This window comes from Dermochelys coriacea, chromosome 1, assembly GCF_009764565.3.
Source record: "Dermochelys coriacea isolate rDerCor1 chromosome 1, rDerCor1.pri.v4, whole genome shotgun sequence".
Taxonomy (NCBI): Eukaryota; Metazoa; Chordata; order Testudines; family Dermochelyidae; genus Dermochelys; species Dermochelys coriacea.
This window is the reverse complement of record NC_050068.2, coordinates 49,351,606-49,379,252: the sequence shown is the minus strand read 5'-3', so window position 1 is coordinate 49,379,252 and position 27,647 is coordinate 49,351,606. Positions and strand designations below refer to the sequence as shown.

The window sequence follows — 27,647 nt, the reverse complement described above, 5'->3', positions numbered from 1 at the left end:
ATTGGGCTTTGGGCTTTTGTTAGAAGAGCGTTGTGGTTCAATGAAGTTTGAGAACTGCTATTCTAATTTTAAGGTTGTTCAGGCTTTCTTTAATGAAGGTTTCAGAATAGCAGCCGTGTTAGTCTGTATCCGCAAGAAGAACAGGAACAATTGTGGCACCTTAGAGACTAACAAATTTATTTGAGCATAAGCTTTCGTGGGCTACAGCCCACTTCATCGGATGCATAGAATGGAAAATATAGTAAGAAGATATACACACATACAGAGAACATGGAAAAAGTGGAGTAAGAGGCTAATTAATTAAGATGAGCTATTATCAGCAGGAGAAAAAAAAATTTGTAGTGATGATCAAGATGGCCCATTTAGACAGTTGACAAGAAGGTGTGAGGATACTTAACATGGGGAAATAGATTCAATATGTGTAATGACCCAGCCACTCCCAATCTCTGTTCAAACCCAAGTTAACGGTATCTCGTTTGCATATTAATTCAAGCTCAGCAGTTTCTCATTGAAGTCTGTTTTTGAAGCTTTTCTGTTGCAAAATTGCCACCTTTAAATCTATTACTGAGTGGCCAGAGAGGTTGAAGTGTTCTACCAGTTTTGAACGTTATGATTACTGATGTCAGATTTGTGTATTTATTGTTTTGCATAGAGACTGTCCAGTTTGGCCAATGTACATGGCAGAGGGGCATTGCTGGCACATGATGGCATATATCACATTGGTAGATGTGCAGGTGAACGAGCCCCTGATGGCGTGGCTAATGTGATTAGGTCCTATAATGGTGTTACTTGAATAAATATGTGGATAGAGTTGGCATCTGGCTTTGTTGCAACAATGGGTTCCCGGGTTAGTGTTTTTGTTGTGTGGTGTGTGGTTGCTGGAGAGCGTTTGCTTCAGGTTGAGGAGCTGTCTCTAAGCAAGGACTGGTCTGTCTCCCAAGATCTGTGAGAGGGATTGTCCTTCAGGATAGGTTGTAGATCTTTGATGATGCACTGGAGAGGTTTTAGTTGGGGGCTGCAGGCGACAGCTAGTGGCGTTCTGTTATTTTCTTTGTTGGGCCTGTCCTGTAGTAGGTGACTTCCGGGCACTCTTCTGGCTCTGTCAATCTGTTTCTTCACTTCAGCAGGTGGGTATTGTAGTTGTAGGAATGCATGATAGAGATCTTGTAGGTGTTTGTCTCTGTCTGAGGGGTTGGAGCAAATGCGGTTATATCGTAGAGCTTGGCTGTAGACAATGGATCGTGTGGTATGATCTGGATGAAAGCTAGAGGCATGTAGGTAGGAGTAGCGGTCAGTAGGTTTCCGATATAGGGTGGTGTTTATGTGATCATCGCTTATTAGCACCGTAGTGTCCAGGAAGTGGATCTTTTGTGTGGACTGGTCCAGGCTGAGGTTGATGGTGGGATGGAAATTGTGGGAATCCTGGTGGAATTCCTCAAGGGCTTCTTTTCCATGGGTCCAGATGATGAAGATGTCATCAATGTAGCGCAAGTAGAGTAGGGGCATTAGGAGACAAGAGCTGAAGAAGCGTTGTTCTAAGTCAGCCATAAAAATGTTGGCATACTGTGGGGCCATGCGGGTACATATCGCAGTGCCGCTGACTTGAAGGTATACATTGTCCCCAAATGTGAAATAGTTATGGGTGAGGACAAAGTCACAAAGTTCAGCCACCAGGTTAGCTGTGACGTTATCGGGGATACTGTTCCTGACGGCTTGTAGTCCATCTTTGTGTGGAATGTTGGTGTAGAGGGCGTCTACATCCATAGGGGCTAGGATGGTGTTTTTAGGAAGATCGCCAATGGATTGTAGTTTCCTCAGGAAGTCAGTGGTGTCTCGAAGATAGCTGGGAGTGCTGGTAACGTAGGGCCTGAGGAGGGAATCTACATAGCCAGACAATCCTGCTGTCAGGGTGCCAATGCCTGAGATGATGGGGCGTCCAGGATTTCCAGGTTTATGGATCTTGAGTAGCAGATAGAATACCCCAGGTCGGGGTTCTAGGGGTGTGTCTGTGCGGATTTGTTCTTGTGCTTTTCCCGGGAGTTTCTTGAGCAAATGCTGTAGTTTCTTTTGGTAACTCTCAGTGGGATCAGAGGGTAATGGCTTGTAGAAAGTGGTGTTGGAGAGCTGCCTGGTAGCTTTTCCTCCTTTTCCCCCTCCTGCTGCTGGTGATTGCTTATCTTAAGTGATCACTCTCCTTACAGTGTGTATGAGAAACCCATTGTTTCATGTTCTCTGTGTGTGTGTATATAAATCTCTCCTCTGTTTTTTCCACCAAATGCATCCGATGAAGTGAGCTGTAGCTCACGAAAGCTTATGCTCTAATAAATTTTAGTCTCTAAGGTGCCACAAGTACTCCTTTTCTTTTTGGAAAAATACTGACATTCCATGATGAAGTCCAGAGATATTTGGTCTGGTCACCTGCCCTTGCAGTGTTATGGAAGCCATTGCTTACAAGCTGGCCAAAATGCCCATAGGAAGGTTAAACTATTCCATTGTCTTTGCTGATGGCCCATCAGCCCTGTCTGGCTTCTTCATTGTTGTACCTGAAAGGCTGGCTGTGGGTGTTCTCCAGAGTAAACCCATTTCAAATAAGGATCCCTAGTCAATATTCATAACTTCAGATACAAAAGCGATACATGTATACAAATAGGATAATCATATTCAGCAAATCATAACTGTTTCAATGACACCTCACGTGATTTATCTTGTACAAAATGCATCATAATTATGCCATAATCCTATCCTAATAATATCACTGTGAAGAATATGGGGTGCAGTGTCACAACCTTCCGTTAGGGATTGTCTACACATACAGTGCTGCCATGGCACGGCTGCAGCTCTTAGGGAAGAGGCTACCTATGCTGACAGGAGAGCTTCTCCACCTAGGTACTCCGCCTCCCTGAAAAGTGGTAGCTACCTTGAACCAAACTGTAAATCCTGTATATGATGGAAAAGACTTCAAGCCTAGGGGTGTGGCAGGACCCCTAGTTCCAGCACTTATGTGACTGGCTCTAGACAGGGTTTGTTGTCTGCACACAGTGGTCCAGATCCTTAAATAGTGTGGTCTTATGGTTAAAACTCAGTTATTAATTGTGACTGCTAACACCTTACCAGAGGTCTGGCACAGAGTAGGCCTCCTGTATCCTATTTGGTACACTTGTTTTTTGCAGTGTGGAGAGAATCCCCTAACCAGTTTCGCCTGCCATTCCTGACACCTTCAGTACCACAGAAGCCCCAGCTATTGATTTTGTGTTTTCTTTATTTTGTAACTTGAGGGAGCATGTAGGAGGTGCCTGTGATGGATCTGTGGAGTGAGAGTAAGGGAAAAATGTGGTAACTGGAAAACTGATTACATTATTGTTATCATAATAATCAAATTTTAACAGTTAATAAAATACATGCAGGAATGAAAAACAGTTCTAAAACATAGATAAAGCAAAGTTTTTAAATAAAAATGTTTCCAAAGTTTTTAAAAATGGAAGTTTAAGTTTAAATATAAAATAGACCAGGTAAGAGTTAAATATTGCTAGCATTAATTATAAATAACATAGAGAAACTAGGATTTAATACATACATATATATATGCTTTATTCACATTTGAGGAAAATAAGAACTATTTGGATTTATGCTAACTAGGATAGTTACAAAGTTTATCAGTCCCACTGACTCCATATTGTGAACATTCTTCCTCCCTCATCCCAAGGGATAGCAGTGCACAATTGTCTGGGTGTATCATGAGAGTTTACCCTGAATTATCTGGTGTAAGCTGGAGTCAGAGACAGACTTCCAGACAAGATGGACCTTGGTCTATTGTCATATGGCAGTTGCTTTGTTCATAGAAATAAAACTTGCCTGCAGTAGTGTTAGGAGCAGTTGACTTCATTGCAGTTTGGTGACATAATGTGATCTAAATTAATAATTTTTTGACTGTGCCAGTTAATAATACTATAGAATGTGGTATGTCAGTAGAGAATAACTTTACTCATAAGACTTTTCAATTTTCCAAATGCATAACTTAGGTTTGTAATTTAAATGAAAGACACCCTTCCCTTCTGAAATTTAGGTTATTGTTAAGGCTTGATTGTAGTGTAATTTATATGCATGCCATTATTTTGGACTGGATGGTATCAGAGCTATTCATCCTTATGTCATAAGCCCTATATTGGTAACAGCTAATGGAGATTCTCCTTTGGCTTAAGTGGAAAGGGTTTCTACTTTAGGAAGCGTGGGGAGGAAAGTAACTTTTGTGTCCCCTTTTTGGTTCCCAGGGACTAATCAGGGAGTTGGCCAGGCATTGGCATAAGTTATTGTAGCCCATAGCTTCTTTAACCTATGCCTAGCGGCATAAGTCACTGAAGGACATTCTGGCAGCTGAGGATTGCTGGGGCATACAGATGCCATCTTTTTCCAAGGCATATCCTCTGTACTAGGGGCTGGAAGGTGGGTGATGATTAAGTACAGTGGCTCTGTGCCCTTCAGTGGTTCCTCCATGCTGAAGGAAATTCTCTACCAACTTAATTGCCTTTATGGTTGTTTTGTGTAGGCAATGCAGGAGGCCCAAGATCCGTCCTACTTTTATTGTTTTATTTATTAAGTACTGTACCTTAAAGTACTTTAAACAAAAATGAGGTCCCTTCAGAAAATTCTAAGTTCTGTTAAAGCAAAAATGGTGGTTTTGTTTTTGTTTTCTCCTTGTAACACTGTGTCCCACCTGGAACTTCCTGTACTGCATGCATCCAATGAAGTGAGCTGTAGCTCACAAAAAAGCTTATGATCAAATAAATTTGTTAGTCTCTAAGGTGCCACAAGTACTCCTTTTCTTTTTGCGGATGCAGACTAACACGGCTGCTACTCTGAAACCTGAATGGACTGTGAAAGTTATACAGACTTAACCAGCTCTTATTAGGTCATGACATCAAAAATACCCATCTTTCATATCATCAAGCTATTTTCAGTTGCCATGGTTTGATCTAATAGTTTTTCAGAGCTATTGCCTAGAATAGCAGGAAATGATTGTTTTAGTAGAGGAGATGTATTTCAGATACCAGGAGGTCTTAATATCTGTCTAAGCAGCAAAGGTTTTTCTATTTTGCCTGAGAACCCTGGATTTAATGACATACTGCATGGAACTGGCTCTTTAACATCAAACCGTTCTGAAGTATGTTCCTATATAAGAAGATACAAGTCCCCTTTATACACTAGTTTGTAATTATTTCATTGTCTTTCTTTATTCCAATGAAGAAAATAATTAAAGGAAAAATGAAGTTTTCTTTTGCCAATGTGCTGACTTCAGCACATAATTGTACTGAATTTCTGGCTCCGTATGTGCCATATTACCCTGTTAGGGCAAGGGTATAGATTCTAGAAGGTAGGAAAGATTGCACAGGCAGAAGAATATATCATTCTTAGCATTTTGGCTGTAGCCTTGTGTACATGGAATCTTTCCTTGCCGATTTGAAGAGTCTCCTTTATTTTGAGTTTTAAAACTGTTTATTCCAAAAGGCCTTCATCATGGTCTATTGTAATATTTTCATCTATTTACCCTGTTTTATATAAGGGGCATAGAAAGCCAACCGTAAACACACACTTAAGAAATAAATACATTTCCTGACAACTTCTTCTGCAATCCCATATATGACACTTGGTTTGATTAGTGAATGTTTTATTAGAACTGGTTCAGAGGCATTCACTTGTCTTGCAGACTTTACAATGATGCCAGATATAAATGAAAATAATAAAATGTAACATGTAATTCCCCACACCTCAAATGAATTTCCAAACTTTTTTTACAGAAATTTACAAGATCATACCAGGGTGGATTTGATTTAAATCAAATTGATTTAAATCATGATTTAAATCACTAGTCAGGAAGATGTGATTTAATCATGGATTTCTACATAAAAGTGCATTTTTGTTGGTGGTTATAATCTTAACACACATTCTTCAAAACTCAGAGATGTAGGTTTCATTCTTAGAAGATGCACATTATACATTTTTAAGTGATTTATTTTTAAAACTTTTCAGATTAGTTTTACAGCTATATCAGAAAATGAATGATTGTTTGGTTATTTCATTTACCAAAGGTAATTGAAGCAGATATTTATGAAGTCATTGGGAGGTGAACTATCTCCAATTCAACAGGTTAATCATTAATATTTGGAGGATTTTCTTGTTGTGTTGTATTAGGAGGAGAACATCACTAGACAGACATTTAAATTGTTTTAGTTAACTAAAACAATAATGTTATGGATTTTTTTTTCTTCAACAGCAAACGTATAATATTTTAACAAAACCTACATATGCATTTTTTGAATTTTGTTAAACATACAAGTTTTTTAAAATCAAGTTTGTTTTTGTTAAAACTGTTAACTAAAATAGATACATGAAATATTAAAAAAAAAAAATATTAAATCGACCATGTCAGCCAGGTCAACATGAGGAACTTAAAGTATTGGCTTCTGCAGCTAACGCAGTCGTCCTCACCTTCATTTTCCTGTTTGTTCATAATCTGGAAAAGAAACAAGCTTTCCTGCTTTTTCAGGTCCCAAACAGTTTCTCAATTTGGAATGAATTAGTACAAAGGAAGAAAATATTCTTTCTACGCTGGCAGAAGAAGTTACTGCTGTTAAGTGATATTATTACTTCAACAATCTGAATCCAAATGCTTAAGTGACTTCCACCAGTTCACTGGTGCGACTTTCTTTAAAACATCATCAGCAAACATATATTTCTTGAATGGTTCACCCTTAGCTTTGAAGTTTATTATAGTTGGCATTATGGACGGATGATTGCTAGATGTCCATGTCATAGCCAACCTCTCTTCTTCAGCAGTTAAGATTTGACCCTAGTTGTGAGTGCTGAGAATATTTGCAAGAAAATGAGCTGTAGATAGTGCTTGTCCCATTCATTTTTTTTAATGCTCGTAATTTAACTCTGTCATTGCATATTTCTCTTTTTAAGATCTCACTCAGTTCCTTCCAAATTTCAACCGTGTCAGCAATAAAACAGCAATTTCCCTGCATTTTGTTCAAGGCTACAGAAATAGGCTTCAGGGTACTCAGCATGTGTTCCACATTCCTCTTAAGCCCAATGTTGAGAACTTTGGCTGTGACAGTGCCATCTATTTTTTTTTTTCACGATTTTGTTCACAAACTATCATCAGATTAGGTCAGTTCTTGATGTAGTGCTCAAAACAGTCCACTACTGAGTTCCATCACACGTCTTGTGGGAGAGCTAGCTTGGTTCCTCCCCCTTTTTTTCAGAGCAGCTGCTGCAAAGTGGTTGTTACAGAAGTATTTTGCAATTTCAACAATATTAGCCTTTATTTCTGGAACAGTGAAGTCTTTGGCTAGGAGGTGCATCAAATGAGCCCGGTAACCATATGTTATTAGCTTGGGACTCTCTTCTTGGATACATTTGCAGCATTGTCTGTGACCAAGCTGCGTACTAGACATTCAAATTTTTTTTCCACAGTTTGTTAGAGCTTTTACTGCTACTTCTTGTAAGTATTCTGCTGTGTGTGCATTTCCTGATCTATCAATCTTTTCTGTAAGGAAGGCATTCCCTTCTTCAGTTGTCACACAAGCACATAGAATAGGATCGTTGTGGACATTGCTCCACCCTCTAGACCTTTTGCATACTGCTCAATTTCTCTTTTATACACTTTATTGAGCAATTTGCCTGCGACATCTGCTCTGTTGAGTGGACTGTATCCTGGTCTTAATGACTGAAGCATGTTAATGAAGTGTGGGTTCTCAATTATACGGAAAGGAGAGTTTGTTGCATAAACAAACTGGGCAGTTTTTTCATCAATTACCTTTTTTTGTAATCTGCTGGTTCTTATCACAAACTTATCTATGGTTGTTTCATGATGACGGAGTTGTTGTTTGTTTTCTTTTTGCTACAGGTGATATACTGTGGCTATGTGACGTACATGATGTGACTGAAACATGATCATTGGCAGATAACTCTGAAACTATAGAAAATGATGGTGATCTTGAAGGTGGATAGTCTTCAGAATCCTGTATGTTGAGGATGGATTCTCCTAAACAAAATAAGTCAATGCAGTTATTTAATTATTATTACCATACTGCTTATTTAATATTACTCATTGCATTCACTGATAATCAGCACTACTTTAAAGGTGAAATTGTAAAAGGAAGATCTGCCTATTTCAGCTATTTATTTTTTACCACACTGCATCTAAAATGATATTACCATAGAGTAACAACTATACTTTTTGCTCAAACATGAGAATTCAAGAATAGTCCAGAAAGAAGACAGGCAGTCCTTAAGAAAGAAGTATGAAATAAAAAAGTTTACCAACCTGAAGATCCTGCATGTTCAGACTTGTTCCTTTCATCATCTTCAATGCAGCTTCCTCCTGAAAAGGAACACTTTCATTCGGGAAACCAGGCCTTGCATTTCTTTGTTGCACTGTTGGCATTTTGCACAAATGTCTATCTTCCCACAGGTAGAGGAACTTCATTAAAATATTCCCAAACTGAGTCTCTTTTATGGCCTTTTGGCATTATAGGTTTTCCCTCCTAGTGAGAAAATGGCATGGTAGATCTCAAATCAGTGAAGGTTACACTAGGAAAGACCTCAAGACTTCTGAAATATGCTGCTCAAACAGTTTCACTTTTGTTTCTACTGCCTGTCCCTCCCTTCTCACATTTATCTTCAGACTTCTTCTCCTTGTCCAGATCTATTCCACCCCCAACCGTCTTCTATTCATACAACTTTTTAAACTTTGCACTTTTAGAGAGAGGTAAGGGATTGACTCTGTGTACACAAATTTGCAGAGGACAATAGGATTGAGGTCTGTTGTTTCTCACCTCTCTATATTATTTATTTATTTAAAACATTTTTGCTGTTAACAAGGATGTTATCTCTGGAGGCACAAATCCAAAACAATTTGAGAACTGCAAAACTGAGCATCTCCGATGGTATCTTCTAGACTGAGCACTGAGTCCCATTTGGTAGATAGATTATTTAGGTTAATCTTTCTATACAGATGTCCCTGGAACCCCATAAGATTGGGTCCCTAATCCGTGAACTATTGGAACTCGTTTACAAAACTTTTCTTTAAACATTATATGAATATGCTATAAAATTAGACGTTATAATCCCTAGTCCACGATAGGATATCTTTGAGGAATAATGTGTCTTCATTAAAACTATCTTTAGATAAAATGCTTTTTGAGGGGAAAAAAAAGCTATCAAATAAATCTGGTTTAAATTAAAAAGATTTTTTTTATTTAAATCATTGATTTTTATCCATCCTGGATCATACTATGGTTCCTGTTTATAAGGGCTGTTTTGTTATATATCAATACATAATGGACCTGATTTTTTCATCCCTTTGCCCTCGAGTAAAACTAGTATAACTCCATTGATTTATGCTTGATTTATAGATTGATTTAGTCTTGTCAATGTGGGAGTAACTGCCAGTGCTTTTATTGTTTTTACACAGTTTCAAAGCTGTTGGCTTGCCTATTTCTAACAGAAATAAAAAATATTGGAAGTGAATTTGCTTTCACAATGTGACATTGAAAATGATGCTTATTGACATTTCTGGTTTTATGTACAATGTGTGCAAGTATAAAAAGCCCTTTTCTTTAGCAATAATTTGGGATCAAATTGCTATGTGGTATAAATATAGAATACACGCACTAAATTGAATACATACTTCAGTGGAGTTGTTTCAAATTTATCTAGCACCCCTACTCTACTTGTTTTACATTGTTGACATCTTCATCATCCGGACCCATGGGAAGGAGGCCCTTGAGGAATTCCACCAGGATTTCAACAATTTCCACCCTACCATCTACCTCAGCCTGGACCAGTCCAGATAAGAGGTCCACTTCCTAGACACTACAGTGCTAATAAGCGATGGTCACATAAACACCACCCTATACCAGAAAACTACTGACTCCTGTACTTACCTACATGCCTCCAGCTTTCATCCAGACCATATCACACAATCCATTGTCTACAGCCAAGCTCTAAGATACAACTGCATTTGCTCTAATCCCTCAGACAGAGACAAACGCCTACAGGATCTCTATCAGGCATTCTTAAAACTACAAAAAGAAAAGGAGTACCGGTGGCACCTTAGAGACTAACAAATTTATTAGAGCATAAGCTTTCGTGAGCTACAGCTCACTTCATCGGATGCAACCTAGTCTCTAAGGTGCCACCGGTACTCCTTTTCTTTTTGCGAATACAGACTAACACGGCTGCTACTCTGAAACCTTAAAACTACAGTACCCACCTGCTGAAGTGAAGAAAGAGATTGACAGAGCCAGAAGGGTACCCAAAAGTCACCTACTACAAGACAGGCCCAACAAAGAAAGTAACAGAACGCCACTAGCAGTCAACTACAGCCCCCAACTAAAACCTCTCCAGCACATCATCAAGGATCTACAACCTATCCTGAAGGACAATCCCTCACTCTCACATATCTTGGGAGACAGGCCAGTCCTCGCTTACAGACAGCCCCCCAGCCTGAAGCAAATACTCACCAGCAACCACACACTAACCCAGGAACCTATCTTTGCAACAAAACCTGATGCCAGCTCTGTCCACATATTTATTCAAGTAACACTATCATAGGGCCTAACCACATCAGGAGCTCATTCATCTGCACATCTACCAATGTGCTATATACCATCATGTGCCAGCAATGCCCCTCTGCCATGTACATTGGCCAGTCTCTATGCAAAAGAAAAAGGGCACAAATCTGACATTAGGAATAATAAAATTTAAAAACCAGTAGGAGGACATTTCAATCTCCCTGGTCACTCAATAATAGACCTAAAAGTGGCAATTCTTCAACAAAAAACTTCAAAACCAGACTCCAACGTGAAACTGCAGAACTGGAATTAATTTGAAAACTGGACACCATCACATTTAAGTTGGAATAAAGACTGGGAGTGGTTGGGTCCTTACAAAACCTAAACTTAATTTTCCCCATACTAGTTTCCCCCTACTGTTACTCGCACCTTCTTGTCAACTGTTTTGAAATGGGCCACTCTCATTACCACTACAAAAGTTATTTTTCCTCGCTTGGTATCCTACTGTTAATTCAATTGTCCCATTAGATTGACCTTGATAAGGCAACTCCCATCTTTTCATATATTTATACCTGCTCCTGTATTTTCCACTCCATGCATCTGATGAAGTGGGTTCTAGCCCATGAAAGCTTATGCCCAAATAAATTTGTTAGTCTCTAAGGTGCCACAAGTACTCCTCGTTGTTTTTGCTGATACAGACTAACACGGCTACCGATCTGAAACCTGAGCAGATTTTGGCTCCAGTGTCTTGAATGTGTGCATAACACCCTTTTGAAAGAGAAATGCTTTTTATCCATAGTATAAAGGCATGTGTATAATGAAATGGATTTGTGCACATTCTTCCGAAAATTCTTCCAGATTCACAGATTTTTACATTACTTCTGTAATGCAAAGGTTCCATAAACCCAGTTTAACTGGCCTAGAGCAGCATACAGCAGCCAGGGGATAATGGTTAATATTGCACAACACTAGCAAAATCTTCCCGAGTAACCTGGCTGGATACTTGGCTGAGGAACCTGTACAGGGGGAAGAAAGTGGATTCCTTCCTCCACGCTGTGGAGTCTTTCCAAAGCCCTTCTGAGCTGAGGTTTCCATAGCTATCTACAGGACCTGAATGCCCAATTTCCATTGGGATTGTGAATCTGTATCTTTTAGGCAGCTTTGAAAATCTCAGTCCATGAACCTAGTGCTCCCATCTGTGATATGAAAGGGTTGGAACATAGTTAAGTGGTGAATTCCCTCTCCCCAGGCTTCCCTCTACTCTGTCCTATCCCTTTCTTTTCTATTCCTGTCCCCATTTCTCCACAACAGCACTCTGGGAGCTGCAACACACATACTTCCTTGCTTTGGGAAGGGGTACGTTCCTTTTATACAGCTGTCGCCACTCTTAGTCCTTCTCACACACTGGCATTGCAACAGCTACCCTGCATGTGGTCCCCTCCAAGTCTATGGAGGGGAGAGCAGGATTTCCCCCATCCTCACAGCTTGGATATTTTGAAGACGCAAGTAACTGCTTTTTATTTTAATTACTTTAAATTTGTGACTGTTTTTGTTATAAAAAGAAAAGGAGTACCCGTGGCACCTTAGAGACTAACAAATTTATTAGAGCATAAGCTTTCGTGAGCTACAGCTCACTTCATCGGATGCATCCGATGAAGTGAGCTGTAGCTCACGAAAGCTTATGCTCTAATAAATTTGTTAGTCTCTAAGGTGCCACGGGTACTCCTTTTCTTTTTGCGAATACAGACTAACACGGCTGCTACTCTGAAACCTGTTTTTGTTATGTTGAATAGCACCCTGGCAAGGGCAGAGAAATGTTTTATGAAGCAGTTATGTGTTAAATAATATATGCAGATGGGACCATAGCTATAGCTGGTGTAAATCAGTGTAGCTCCACTGAAGTCAATTTATGCCAGCTGAAGACTTGGCCCATAACTTTGTGGTGAATACCTATGGCAATATCCATATGTTAGTAATTTTTAGGAGCTCGTTTATACCCCTGTAAAATAGAGGGGTTTTGTGAAAATGCTGATGGGCTTATATAAAATACATACAGTGCCAGATTCCTTGCTTGGTCATATTGGAATGAAGCCAGAGTAACTGTTGATGTCTGTTGAGTTACGCTATCAGAGATGAGACTCTAGCCCACAAATGATTTGACAACCCTTAAAGCCTAAATATTGGTTTTGAAGTCTTTATGGATTTCCCTTTGAGTCTCTCTTTCTCTCTCTCTTTGTATTGTGATTTGTTTTGACCTGGCTCACTGCAGTAATTCAGGGTTTATTCATGGCGCTTCCTTGGTTTTTATATTTGTCTGAAGATAGTTCTAGAAGTTTTGTTTAGTTTGTCTCAAGGCAAAAAGAAATGCAGCTATCATTTCCTTTGTGTGGTAGAAAACAGTGGAGAAGAGCTTCCTTGTCCTGGAGATCTCTAGGGTTTTTTAAGTTCTAGCTTTCTAAAGCTGAAAGGGTTTGCAAAATGATGATCCTCTTTGTCTGTCTGTTTTCATCCCAACAATAAGGACCTTCAGGCTATTTAAGTGAATATTTGAAGACAGGGTTAAATGTTGTTGTATTCTCGAGGCCTACAAAGCAAGAGCCTTGTGACTCAGCTGTCAGAAGTAATTCCTGCCAGGAATATGGCAGCTTTGTAGTCCAATATCTGTAGAGCAGCCGCTTGGAATTGGCTCTGAGTGGAGGACAAGACAGTAGGCACATAGGTTGTATTATCAAAGGCTGCTGAAAGAGCAGAATCCTGCAGGCTGTGTTTTTTAGAATCTCCTGTCTGGACCATTTTGGTGCTACCGTTCAAGTTCTGATGATTCTTCCTGTGTGGATGTAGACTGCTTTGCATCTTCTTTCACCTTCTCTGTGCTAGTCTTCCTTCAAGCTTAAGTACTGGTTGTATATTAAATCCATTGTGAAAGCAGTTCTGTATGCAAATATTTGAAGTCCTGTTCTGCTCCCTTTGATGTCAAATGGAGTATGATTGGTCCCTAACTTTATCAGCTTTGGCCATGTTGTGTATCTTGTCATGTCAGTAAAGTTATTGATATTGAATCGAATACTAATTCCCGTCTCTTTTTCTATGTGCTGGTGTACATCAGAAGATACAAAACTTTCAAGGATAATAGATCAGTAAGTAGATAGAGCACTGTGTTTTTTCACAAATGTGAAGTAACATGAAATAAAACAAACAACCTATAAAATGGGGGAAAAAACAAAATTCCTGTAGCATCCTGTCCCTCAGGGCTGGGTCCAGCTTCTCACTCTGGGCATTGGGACTGGATAGCCTATCTGCTCCTGTGTCATGACAGGCTGGACATAGGGCAAAATTTAAACGATGGTGATATGTCCTGGCACACAGGGTTGCAGCACCACTCAGTCAAATTTGGCCTATCCACTCCCCCTGTCGTTATGGAGGGGCAGACAGCCCAAACCTAAGCAGTGCTGCCACACCATGGACCAGGTAGCAACACCCAGGACGGGGAGCCAGGCCCAGCCCTGCAGGACAAGAGCCACTGCTGACAGCTGAGTGCAAGGTGGGCATGCACTGAAACCTAACCTGCCCCCCGACCCCAGGACTTTCCTACTCACCCACGAGGCAAGACTTGACACATTTTCCCTGCAGATCTCCCGCAATAGAAAAAAATCCAACAAAATTCCCCCCAAATAAAATGAAACAATATAAAAAAAATAAAAAAGAATGTCAGCATTCTCTCAGTAAGTTTATTCAAATGTGCAGTGCAACTGTGTTCTTTGCTTTTGATCTTCTCATCCTGAACAAAGCTATTCAGGTTAGTCCACCTTTGATCATTTTGACTTCAAAACTTATTTTTCACCAATTCTTCCTTTATATTAATTTCCCCCGTTTTGGCCCAGATTCCACAAATGTACGTGCACAAGTAGTCCCGTTGAAGTCAATGAGGCTATTTCATGCTTCAAGAATTTTCACGACTGGGACCCATTTTTGTATGCTGGGGTGGCTGGACATAGATTCTAGTTTGATATAACTTTGGTTTACTATGTACATTGTCCCAGACACTGTTGTGAGATAGGTGTTCTATAAACCAGTTGAGGACCTGATTCTGCCACACTTAAGTTAGATCAGTGTTACTCCCAGACTGCGGTGCACGAGCCGCAAGTGGTTCTTTAATGTGTCTCCTGCAGCTCTGTACAGCACATGTTGTTAAAACACTGTGATTTAATTATTAATCAATAAAGATGCTTTTACTATGTTGTTAGTGCAAGTTGATAACTTAGTTGGTTAAGTTACTAACTTATTTGCTCTGAGAATTGTGTGTGTGTAAATAAATACACACACACACACACACACACACACACACACACACACAGCATGATGGGAAATATTTAGTTTTTTTGTAATTAGAACTAAATATTTCCCGTGTCATGCTGTTTAAATACAAATTGTACTATGGTAAATTCACACTACTGTGTCTCTTTTGGGTAATGTTGATTGCAAATTTGGCTCCTGAACCTCTGATGTCTGAATATCACTGGTTTGTAACTTATTCTATCAGTAGTCCAATTACAACTGGGCATCAAGAAAGGTGGTAGAATCAGGCCCTAATTAAGTAAATGAATTAAGTGAAATCCTGTCCCTATTGAAGTTAATGGGAATTTTGCCATTGACTTTAATGGGACCAGGATTTCACCTCTAAGATTTATTTTTTTCTAAGCTGCTGAACTTTCTCTTTTCAGTCCTTACATATATTAGATTTCCCATCTTTCATCTTCCAGGCATTTTCCTGTTCATCTTGTTTATATATTTCTTCATACACTTTCCTTCCCTCCCTCCCCGTTTTGTCTGTTGTCAACTAGGCATACTGATCTTTGCTGCCCCTTGGCTACCTGCTCGCCTTTAGTTTTAGTGTGTATGGTATAAATCAATATTCTAGCAGATAGAGAGCAGAGGTGGCATGTTATGTTATGGAGCTGTTTTACAAAAGATATGGTAAGATGGGCAATGGTTTCATTTTTAGACTAGCTTATGTTTTTATGACAATTTAAACATAATTTAGACATCAGATTATCGACTTCTATTTCATTACTGCTAATCTTATTTGCTGTTTTGTACCTGCTTTGAGTTTCCATTTACTATATGCTTTTAAAGCTGTGTAATCAAATAAGGCATGTAGTGACGTGTTTATTTAAAACATTTTATTTCAGAAGCAAACAAATGAGCTCTTGCATTACAAAAGTAGCAACTGTCACAAATAAAATACAGCACTTGGTTTGACTAAAGTTGTGCAAACCCTTTTATTATAGAGATGCCCTTTTTAAACTGGTTGTAGGTTTAGTGAGGAAGGTCCATTTCCTTTCTGCCCACCTGGTCACATGGGAGAATATCAGGCAAAGAGCCCCTGTCCTCCACCCATGACTAGAGTCAGAATCAGGAGGGTAGCTAGGGAGTGGGCAGCTTATTTTACCTTATTTCTACATGCTTCAGTAAGACTAAATGCAATAATTGAAGTGTGTAATGGACTACTTTTGGTTCTGCACGAAGTACGATCTCAGTGCAGCCTTCACTATGGAGTTGCTGCTGCTGTCTCCAGAATAACAGCTGTGATCAAACAGAGATCAGAAAACACAGATGAGATTGGGGATGATCCAATAGCATTATAAATCTCTTGTATCCAAAAGACACGGGCAGATGCGTTAGAGGTGCCATATCATCACACGGATGGGGTGGATTAACATGAACATTAAACAGTATTTGTTTGTAGTAGTAGAACAAGAACATAGCTGTATCAACAAAGGAAGGCCCTGATCCTGCATGTGCAGTTGTTGAAGTCTGCTGCATGGGTGGAGAGGAAGCTGCTTACCTAGGCAGTTGGCAATGTTTTCTCATCTTGTTCACTGCCATCTGCCTCCAGGAAGCAACTTTAGTTACTCCTGCATGAATATGGGGCAACTTTTTTTTTCTTTCCTTATGGCTGCTCTGAACCCAAGTGAGAGGGCTACAATCCAACAGTAATCAGTCTGGCAGTAGCCCTCTGATAAATAAAGGGGGGTAGCTCCCTTTGGTGGACACCCAGCCAGCCAGCCAGTTAGCTGTAAAATCCCTCTTGGTAGCTGTTTTCTACTTGCTTTACCTGTAAAGGGTTAAAAAGTCCCCCAAGTTTTAAAAATAATAATAATAATAAATTAATTAATTAATTAATGGGCACCTGACCAAAAGACCAATGAGTAGGTTAGAACTTTTTAAAATTGGGAAACAAACTTTCCTTTTTTCTGTTGTTCTCTCTGGGCTGCGGGGACATGGAGCAGCAATACTATAAGCAGGAATGCTGTGTAAGGTTTGAACCAGGTATGAAAAATATTCTTCCATACCTAGAAGGAATCATTTGGATAGGGAATGTTTAGATAAACGCAGTCAGGTTTATTTCGGCTTGTGGATCTCCTCTGTGCTAAGGTGAAAGGGCTGAGGATATCCCACAGGGAGGAATTCCCAAGTGCTCCATCTGGGTCAAAGGGGTTTTTTTTGCATTTGGGTGCTGACAGCGTTCACCAAGCCAAGATTAGAGAAAAGCTGTAGCCTTGGGAGTTTAATATAAGCCTGGAGTCGCAAGTATTAATTTGTTAGAATCCTTGCGGGCCCCCACCTGCTGTACTCGAAGTGGCAGAGTGGGGATTCAGCCTTGACAGGCCCCTACCTATGTGTTGCCCATTCTGTCATCATTTCCCTTTTATATGTCTGCTTGTAATATTGAGGTGTTGCACAGACATTTCCACAGGGGTAGACTGTTGTCGACACTGGCAATGCCGCATTGTGAACTAGGGGCCCAATCCTGTTTGGGGCTACCCATCCTCTGCTCCTGTTGCACTCAGATGTGATGGAAGGCAGCACCTTTCAGGATCATGTCCCAGCCAATGTTCCCTCTAATTTTTATGTACATGTGCAAAATGAGTTTTGTTGTGTGCACCAATATGGAGGTGATGTGTGGTGGGGCTGGGGCCAACGGTTTGGACGGAGTATGGGAGGGGGCTCTGGGTGGGGCAGAGGGTTGGGATGCGGTGGGGGTGTGGGCTCTGGGTTTGGGCCAGGGATGAAGGGATTGGGATGCAGGAGGGGGCTCAGGGCTGAAGCAGGAGGTTGGGGGTGAGGGCTCTGGGGTGCAGGCTGTAACACGGCTGCTACTCTGAAACAGGGAGAGAGAGGAGTTGCTACAGCCCTCTCTTGCTGCAGCAGCTCGGGGTTGGCAGAGAGGCTCCTCTCCTGAGACGCAGCAGCTCCAGTGGGGCTAGGCCAGGCTGTGGGAAGCGTACCTCTCCCCGGCCATGGCAGCTTTGCCTGGGCTGGGCCAGGATGGGGTACGGGCATCTCTCCTTGCCTGTGCAGCCCTTGATAGCCTGCTGCGTGGCTGTGCAGCTTAGAGGGAACTTGGGTCCCAGCTAGGTTTGCATAACCTCTCAAAACACACATCCATGTCACATAAGGCAGGGCAGGATATGGTATCAACACAACTATCTTGGAACCCATCTATTGTCCACCAAGGCAGCTGTGTTCATCAGGAAGGATGAAGTGATTAAGGCCTAGACTGAAACTTTCACGAGCCAGAGGAAGAGCATTTTCAGCTAAAGATCCTCATCTGTGGGACCTTCTGCTGGATGACCTCCAAATGAGCCTAATCCCTTACTGATTTCAGATCCCATTGCAAAATCCACCTTTGCTCAAAAGCCTTCCTACAATACCAGCACCTGTGGGGAGTGGGGAAGAAGGAATGAAAAACATGCCAAATCTAAGCAGCTAAACCAGAATTGGAAAGTATAAGGATTTATGTAGTACACATTTCTGTTTTGTAAGTATGACCTACATTCTTTGTTCCTAGATGTATACATTTACATTTAGCTGTATTAAAATGCATATTGTTTACTTGTGCCTAATTTTACCAAGCAATCCAGATCACTCTGTATCAGAGACTTGGCCTCCTCATTATTTACCACTCCCACAGTTTTTGTGTCATCTACAAACTTTACCAGTGATGATTTTGTTTTCTTCCAGGTCATTGATTAAAAATGTTAAATAGCATAGGGCCAAGAATTGAGCCTTACGGGACCCTACTGGAAACACACCTGCTTGATGATGATTCCCTGTTTACAACTACTATTTGAGACCTATTAGTTAGCCAGCTTTTAATACATTGAATGTGTGTCATGTTAATTTTATATTGTTGTAGTGATGGCGTGGGCATTTTCACCCTTTTGCCACAAACTGGTTTGTAATCCTTGAGTTACCTGAATGATTGCTATCTGAAAATGTTATGTATTGAAGAGCCCTTGGAAATGTAGATTGCATTAGTCATCTCACTAAACAGAGAGCTCAGAATATGAAAAATTCACCACGTTTAGTTTCTTGATAATCTGGTCAGCCTACTTTTGTACATAGGTTTTTGTTTTGTTTTTTTTAAATACAAGGTTCTATACGAACAACTATTTCAAAGGATTTTTGTACATGTCTCAGACAATTCAAAGGATGCCAATCATGTCACATACTATTTTACTCAATTGACTGTGTTTGCATCTATGCAAAGAGAGATAAGGTGGGCTGTTAATATCTCTTATTGGACCAACACACCTACAACAATACTGCACTCTATAAAAAGACTCAGTCTTCAGTGGTCAGAGGCTCATCTTGTATTTTCTTCCCTCTAAAGATTTTTCCCCTCCACAAAACATTGAAAATGTAAATGTGGGTTCATTGGTTATTGAAATTTCTTATAAACTTTAATCTTTCAGGTATACTTCAGCAATGCAAAATGCAGATTCTGAGTGTAAATATTAGTGCGGTTATTGGAAATTGCATGCATAAATGCTTAAGCATGAAGCTGAAAACGACTTCCTTTCTTTGTTCCTAGCAGCACAATCCCCTTTCAATGCTTCAGGCTGATGGGAGAAGGGTGGACAAGGGGAGGGTGTTGGAGGATTTGGCCATAATGCAGCATGTAAAGAGATATATTTTTAAAAAAGAACAGTGGAAGAAAAAGTGAAAAATTCTTATGAAATACAGTTTATTATTTTTAGTTTTTCATTTATATAAACATGCCCATTTTATAATAGTACAAAGTAGCACTATAGCATTCAATCCAAGATAATCCAATCACTGTTTCACTCTGACATGTCTCACTGTTGTATAGGAGAAAAATAAAAGAATCTCAAGCTTCATCATTCTATGGCTTTGTATACACATTTGATCATGTAAATAAATTGTAGGGGTGTATGGAGGTGTCCCCTATTTTCCTGTCCATCTCTTTAATGTATTACTATATAAGGTTCTGTACCATCAAAAGAGATTATGAAATTACTTCTTAAAGCTAAAACTATTAAATGAACACACTTATTGCAAACAAATTTGTCAGTGTCTCAAACAGCTGGAGCTTGACTTTCTAAAAAGCAGTGTACCAATATGCAGAGTTTAATTTAGGCACTTGGGTTTTTGCATGACAAAGAATTTGATTTTGTAATTTCACAGAAATGCTGCAGGTCAGGCTCACAGCTTGTTGTGATGGAAATGCATTTTGGGGGCTTTATTTAGTTGGATGATGGTGCCCCCAAGCCTCTGCAGTAGTTGCTTGTTTAAAATTTATATGCCCTTTGGCATGCTGCTATCAGGCAATGTCAGAGTCTGCTATAATCTGGGTATTCATTTTTATGTCTATCAGAATAGCATCAGCTTTCTCGGAAACACTGAGATTTGTTTCAGTGTCTCAAAGTGAAGTTGAATTATACAAGTCCCTCTGCTGGTTATGTTTCTGGATCAGGCAGGCAAGGTTTATGTAGGCTTGTTAATTACCAATGGCGGCTGCCATTGTGTGTTTTATAATAATTCTCTTTAGATGACAAATGACAATTTTTTGTCATAATTGTAATTAAATAAAATTAGGGCTTCTGTTTTAAGTTTTAACCATTAAACACCCATAAAACCCCCCGATGAAGATAATGATGATAAAATTGGTGATCATAAAATTAACATAGGCAGGGGTTGGGGGACATCAGAAATGGTTACTTAAGGACTTGTGTACACAGAGCAGTAATGAGGACTACAGGGTTTGATTTCTAAAGTGCACGAATGCATTGCACATTAATTGGACTGTTCATATCCTGCACTATTAGCTCCATAGTACACTTTAATATAATGCTGTTTGAATCAGTACAGTGTTAAAATGCGCTACAGAACATTACAGAGATTATTCCTTACAATATATACAGAGAGAGCCCCAAAATCCCCCAATTTTTGGACATCTACATAAAACTCAAAAATTGCAAAACATGAAATTAATAAACCCCCAAAAACAGAAGCCCACATATACCAACAGAGGTGACAAACCACATACAGACCCCAGAAATCTTTCAGGGTAGAATAGAATCCTAGAATATCAGGGTTGGAAGGGACCTCAGGAGATCATCTTGTCCAACCCCCTGCTCAAGGCAGGACCAATCCCCAATTTTTGCCCCAGATCCCTAAATGGCCCCCTCAAGGATTGAACTCACAACCCTGGATTTAGCAGGCCAATGCTCAAACCACTGAACTCTCCCTCCCCCTACTCTGAATATATGAATCATGTTTGGAAAGAAACTGTTCCTGCACTGGGACCACTAGGGAGAGAGAGGTGTGTTAATACCCATCCCCAAAGAGGCTGAGTTTTGAGGGCCCTGCTGACCCAAGAAGTGAACAACCAAGCTTGGTACCGGATTTTGAGGATCTGCCACCAGCCCAGCCCTCTTTCTGTTGGAAGGAGAGGCAAAACCTGACCTTATTTGCTTAGTGCCAGCCACATAATGCCCCCCCCCTTTTTTTAAAACCACAGTCATATTTTTACAAGCATATTTTTACACTTATTTTATCATTTTTAAGACACAAACATTGCTGGTACAGGTACAAGATAAGGAGAAAAATTAAACAGTCCTAAAAAAGCTCAAGGTAATAATACCTATTTAATGGAGAGCAAAAAAGATTGTCACCTTCTCTTACAAAGTAGTAAAATAGCTATGTCAGAGATGTTGGGCTGGTTTTTTAAGTGCATTAGGCCAGTTTTGCAACATTCTGCTGGTATAAAGCTACCCTAAAAACAAATTTACCTGCTGTTGGAAATTACCCCTGTGTAGCTGACTAGCAGCTGCTCTTATGCCACCTCTCTAGTCAGCACACAGGGGAAGGCGTATCTGTGTCCTGTTGCCAGAGTGGTTTGTTGAAGTGTTAGGCAGCCAGGTCTCGTAAGACTCTGCAGGCTGTTCCAAACTTCTCTTGGAGGAGGGGTGGATCAGTGCAGAGTAGCCCTTGGGTGGGAGGTAAAGTGTAATGGTGTCTTCAGGGGTAGTCAATTATTTTTTGCCAGGGTCCATATTTCTTGGTCAAGGTGTAGTCAAGGTCCAGACTCCAGAGAAAATAATAATTATTATAAAATAATAATTAAATAAAAACATTTCAGGGTCCATTCAAAAGCATCTGGTGTTCTGGATTTGGCCCACAGTCCGTCTGTTGACTACCCCTGCTTTAGGTTACCTTTGCACCTCCACATTCTGATCTGTAATAAGTACTCTTGAGCTGAAGGTCAAGATCTTGCCCAAGATTTGCACCATCCTTGACAACATTCACTCCTGGAACGATCTCCATAACCACAAGCATTCAAATAGTGATAAGAATTTCAATTAACTAATGCTTTTATAATCTGGAGGGGGCAGAGACACCTCCCAGGTAGCTCTGAGGCAAATAAGAATTGGCATTTTATAAAATTTGGGGTTACTCATTACATTTGGAAAATCTCTGTCAGTGGAAGATGTTTCTCTAAAAGAGGCAAGGTATCAAAAGGCCACGTACATTAACAATCCCAGCCTTTACAGCCCAGATTAAGTCATAGTTTAGCTGAGTCAAATTGACGTCATTGACCTCTACCCAAAGTGGAGAATTATTTCTTGATTAAGATCAAAAAGAAAAAATCCGACTACTTTATTTAAAAATAATTTCAAGAAATCTTTCAGAAAAATAGAAATTGCAGCACGCAGAGGAACAAATTCTGCTCTAGATCCAGAAGTCCAACTGCGACCTCCCCACACTGGAATGGGGCAGGACTGCATTATAGCTGAGTGGATTGGTGAGCTGGTGAATTGGTGTTTCTGTCATAGTTCCCCAAACAAAGTGAGGTAACTCAGGCTTTTGGGGGCTTTCATCTCATGAGGACAGTCATAGTTTTCATAAAACATACGTAAGTAAGAAATAATCACATATGAAGACAGCCGCTTATAATGAATCTTAAATTGATAAGCACCAATTCAATCTCATTTTCAATAAAATTGTGCCAAATTTAGCAAAAGATTGAGACAAATGATCAAGATCAACTGGTGCTGTGTGCCTCTTAATTTTACCTTTCACCCAATCCTTCAGAGGAGCATATTTTTATTTTGTATACACTTAAAAGCTTTATATTAAAATTTTGAAAGAACAATATTTTTGTAGGACAAAAATACTCTTATTTAATGTTTTTGTCCTGATTCGGGGGAAATGGTTTGTGTTTATGTACTAAATAAAGTATTTACATTCTCAAAAGCCCTGCTTATGAACAGCATACAGTCCAAATATAATTGATATTACATAATATGTACACCACAGAAGTTGCCTCTTCCTTAGTGACTGTTTAGTTCCTACTAGTTCTCCCCACGTACAGGAACTTTATTCCCAGAATGCGTTTCTGGATTGGGCATTTACCCATATCCCAGTCCCATTGGATTGGGATTTACATTTGGCAGAGACAAGCAGCCACAGTCCTAAAGTGGCTATTCTCTAATTAGATGCTGCTTCTTTCTTTCTTCCAGCTGGTAAGTACTCATAATTCCTATTACATTTTCCTCTAATTTTCCTTTTCTTATTCCAAAGGAGAGGGCATCTTTACATGGAATACTTGTTAAATTATTTTGCCATTGAAATTTCTTGTGGTGTGGGTGGTTGTTGTTTGTTTTTTTACATCTAAAGTAAGACTTTGTTTCTCACTTTTACCTGTCACGTACCTGATTGTTTGTTTGTTTGTTTGTTTTGCATTATTGTATATTGGTTTGTTTTAATGTGTCTCAAATAGGAAACAAGTCTTAGGATGTTCATCATTTGAAAGTAAGGTGTGCTTAGCAGATGCAAACTTGAAAACTTAAACTCCTGCTTTTTAACATAAAATAAACAATACCTTTCCACCACTCCCTTCAGCTGATATCAGTCTACAAGTTATTTCCTCCTGTGTAATAAACCGATAGCAAACCTTTGAAAAGATGTTGCAGGTTCTTCAAGGAACAATTTCCCTTTTTATTTCTCTCTCAATATATTTGACAGTACATCATCTTCCCCTTGAAATTGCCCCCAACAGAGCATTTCAACTATTTCATCCTGCACTTTTCTGAAGGCTTTTTTTTTTTTTCAACAAGCTCCTATAGCAGTTTGGTTATTATGAAGAGTAATAATAAAAAGCACTTCTCCTCCAAAGCGCCTTGCATACACTAATGCATGTGGTTTTAATTTTAGGCCCATGAATAGTCCCATTGAATTCACATTCAGCAAGATTACTCACACACGCAGAGTTAAGCACCTGTATACGTGCTTACAAGATGGTGATCTTAAGCCTCTGTAACAGCCAAAGAGGAACATATTGCTGTGTAAGAAAGACAACTAATGGTCATTACTATTTCTCTGCTTCTTTGTATATGCATTTCTAAGGTAGTCGTCATTGCATTATCTAGACACCATCACTTACATTAAAAAGAACAACAATGGTCTTCCACAACAAGAAACCAGTTCTCCACCACACTCCTATGCTTTAAGACATTTTCTTGGGAACATAAAAATAGCCATACTGGGTCACACCAATAGTCCATCTTGCCCGGTATCCTGTCTTCCAGCAGTGGCCAATGCTAGATGTTTAAGAGGGTATCAATAGAACAGGACAATTGCTGAGTGATCCATCCCAGCATTTGGCAATCGGAGGTGTAGGGACAACTAGAGCATATGTTGCATCCCTGACCATCTTGTCTAATAGCCATTAATGGACCTGTCTTCCATGGAATCATCTAGTTCTTTTTTTGAACCAGATTATACTTTTGTCCTTCACAACATCCCCTGGCAACGAGTTCCACCGGTTGTGCGTTGTGAAGAAGTATTTCCTTTAGTTTGTTTTAAACCTACTGCCTATTAATTTCATTGGGTGACTTCTTGTGTTATGTGAAGGGGTAAATAACATTTCCCTATTCACTTTTTCCCCCACACTTTGTATAGACCTGTATTGTATCTCCCTTTTTAGTTCTTTTTTTTTTTTTTAAAAAGATGAACAGTCCTAGTCCTTTCAGTTTCTCTTCATGTGGAAACTGTTCCATATCCTTAATCATTTTTGTTGCCCTTCTCTGTAACTTTCCCAACTCTATCTTTTTTTGAGATGGGGTGACCAGAACTGCATGCAGTAGTCAAGGTGTGGGGTGCCATGGCTTTATATAGTGGCATTATGTTATTTACTCTTATCTATCCCTTTCCTAATCATTCCTAACATTGTTAGCTTTTTTTGACTGCCACTGCACACTGAGCAGCTATTTTTAGAGAACTATCCACAATAATTCCAAGATCTTTTTCTTGAGTGGTAACAGCTAATTTAGACCTCATCCTTTTGTATGTGTGGTTGGGATTATGTTTTCCAGTGTGTTTCCAGTGTTTTCCAATTACTTTGCATTTATCAACATTGAATTTCATCTGCTGTTTTGTTGCCCATTCACCCAGTTTTGTGAGATCCCTTTGTAACTCTTTGCAATCTGCTTTGGACTTGACTATCTTTGCCTCCTCACTGTTTATCCCTTTTTCCAGATCACTTATGAATATGTTGAACAGTATGTTACCCACTTCATTTAGGCATCCTGCCTATACTTTATTGGTCTGTGGAAACTTTTCCTTGGAAAGAGCCTTACACAGTTGTGCTCTAAATAGCTATTTGTTAGCAACACATACAAAAATATATTGTGACCGGGCAAGGCCAGATGTCTATGGAAGAGTAGTCTTATTGGGATCCGGGAAGTGGGCGGGAGAAGCCCGTCCACTGCTAAAGGATCCCCCCAGCCTAAAAGGGGGATCTACAGGACCTAGATACCCAAAAAATTCCAGGGGACAACTAATGAAATAACAGGGACAGGAGTGTGGTCAAAGGGTCAAACGAAGGGAACCGGATGGGGACACGGAGCAGAGAACCGCGGACAGCGCCCACTGCTCCTCAAAGGAGTCAGAGGACGCTACCCAGAGGAACTCTGCCTGGATACGTGAACAGAGCGAGGATTGGAAATAGGCCCCACAGTCACAGGAGACTCCATTGGCCAACTTCCTCACTCTGGTTTTATAAATGGCCATTTTAGCTAGGGCCAGGAGGAGATTGAGCAAGAGTTCCCGTGACTTTGTGGGGCCACGGATAGGGAGTGCATAAATGAGAAGGTAAGGGGAGAAGTGCAACCAAAAACATAATAAAATATTGGTGAGGATCCGGAATAGGGGCTGCAGCCTGGCACACTCCAGGTATACATGTGCCAGGGTATCCCTCACGCCGCAAAAGGGGCAAATGTCTGGGATTGAGGTGAATCGCGCCAAGTACACGCCCATGCTCACGGCTCCATGAAGGAGCCACCAATTGACATTCCCGGCAGGCCTTGGGACTAAAGTGGAATATAGGCTGGCCCACCAGGGCTCCTCAGCCTCCAAAGGTGGCAGGAGGTCCTGCCATTTTGTATCGGGGCGGGATACGAGGGTGAGGGCATGAAGGGTGTGGAGCACGAGCATGTATAGATGTTTTCTTGGCGCGGTTTGAAAGCAGACCGGCTGCATCTCGTGCAGCCGGCTTCCGGTGAAGGGGTCGGTTGGGTCCACGGGGCAGGGGTCCAATTAAAAGGTCCGGCGGGCCTGGGGTAGCGGGTGGGAGGGGCGTGCCCTCATGCAGGACCCGGTCGAGATAAACCCGAGCAGCGGGTGGCAAAGCGACCTTCATCTCCTGAAGTATGCGCCGGGGAGTATAAGGTCTGGAAAGCCCCATGCGCTGAGCGAGCGTCAGGGGATCCAGCCAGTCTCCCCGGTCATAGTCCAGGAGGTCTCCGACTCTTGTGATCTCTGCCAGGACCAACCTCTGGCGCACTGAGCGGGACTCCACCACCTGCACACGGAGCTGGGGGTTGTGTAGCAGGGGCTCCGTGAGGAGATCTGCCCCCTCGGTGGCTGCCATGGACCTGGTCATTGAAAAGAGTTTCCAGGTCCGGAGGAGGTCCTGGTAGAAGACCGGCAGCCCGGAGAGGTCTTGTGGAAGACCTCTCGGATGGAGATAAAGGAGCTGCCAGTCGTATCGGAGCCCTCGGAAACGGCGCAGGAAGGCGTGCACCAGTATGCTCCACGCCGGACTACCTGTACCATAAAGGAGCCTCTGCAGGGTCTGGAGGCGGAAGACATGGACCTGAGAAGCAGACATTTGAGGCTCTGCCCTCCCTCCTCCAGAGGTAGATGAAGAACCCCTGCAGGGACCCAGTGCAGTCCTGCCCAAAAGAACTCCAGAATCGATATTCGGAGGTTGGCCAGGAAAACCGGGGCCGGGACCAGGGTGTTGAGCCGGTACCAGAGCATGGACAGAACTAGTTGATTAAGCACCAGCACTCTCCCTGAAGGGAGAGGCACCGGAATAGTCCTGTCCATTTCTGGAGCCTCTCTATCACCCCGCCCTCTAAATTCTGCCAGTTCTTTGGCAGAGAGGGATGCATGGCAGAAAGGTAAACGCCGAGATAGAGCAGCGGACCCATGCTCCACCAGATGGCCTGAAGCGCGGGTGGGAGGGAGCTCGCCTGCCGCCAATCCCCTACCACCAAGCCAGAGCTCTTGACCCAGTTGACCCGCACAGAGGAGGCTGCCGAATAGATGACCTGGCAAGCCTCCACCCGCGCCAAGTCGCCCGGGTCCTGGACCACGAGGAGCACATCATCAGTATATGCTGACAGGACCAGCTGCAGCTCGGGCTCCCGCACCACCAACCCTGTCAACCTCCTTCGGAGGAGACAGAGGAAGGGC

At 41.1% G+C, this 27,647-nt stretch overlaps 1 protein-coding gene across 4 annotated transcripts in view; it reads left to right on the top strand.

Annotated features, from left to right (window-relative positions):
- LOC119845783 (probable tRNA methyltransferase 9B) overlaps positions 1-27,647 on the top strand; it is a 93,434-nt gene that overhangs the window by 16,368 nt on the left and 49,419 nt on the right. For 2 of the 4 annotated variants that reach the window (XM_043504396.1, XM_043504400.1), the window contains exon 2: positions 18,247-18,399. The exons of the other annotated variants lie outside the window; for them this stretch is intronic. The gene's annotated coding sequence lies outside the window, so the exon portion shown is untranslated. The remainder of the gene's footprint in view (positions 1-18,246; positions 18,400-27,647) is intronic. 4 annotated transcript variants of the gene reach the window in all.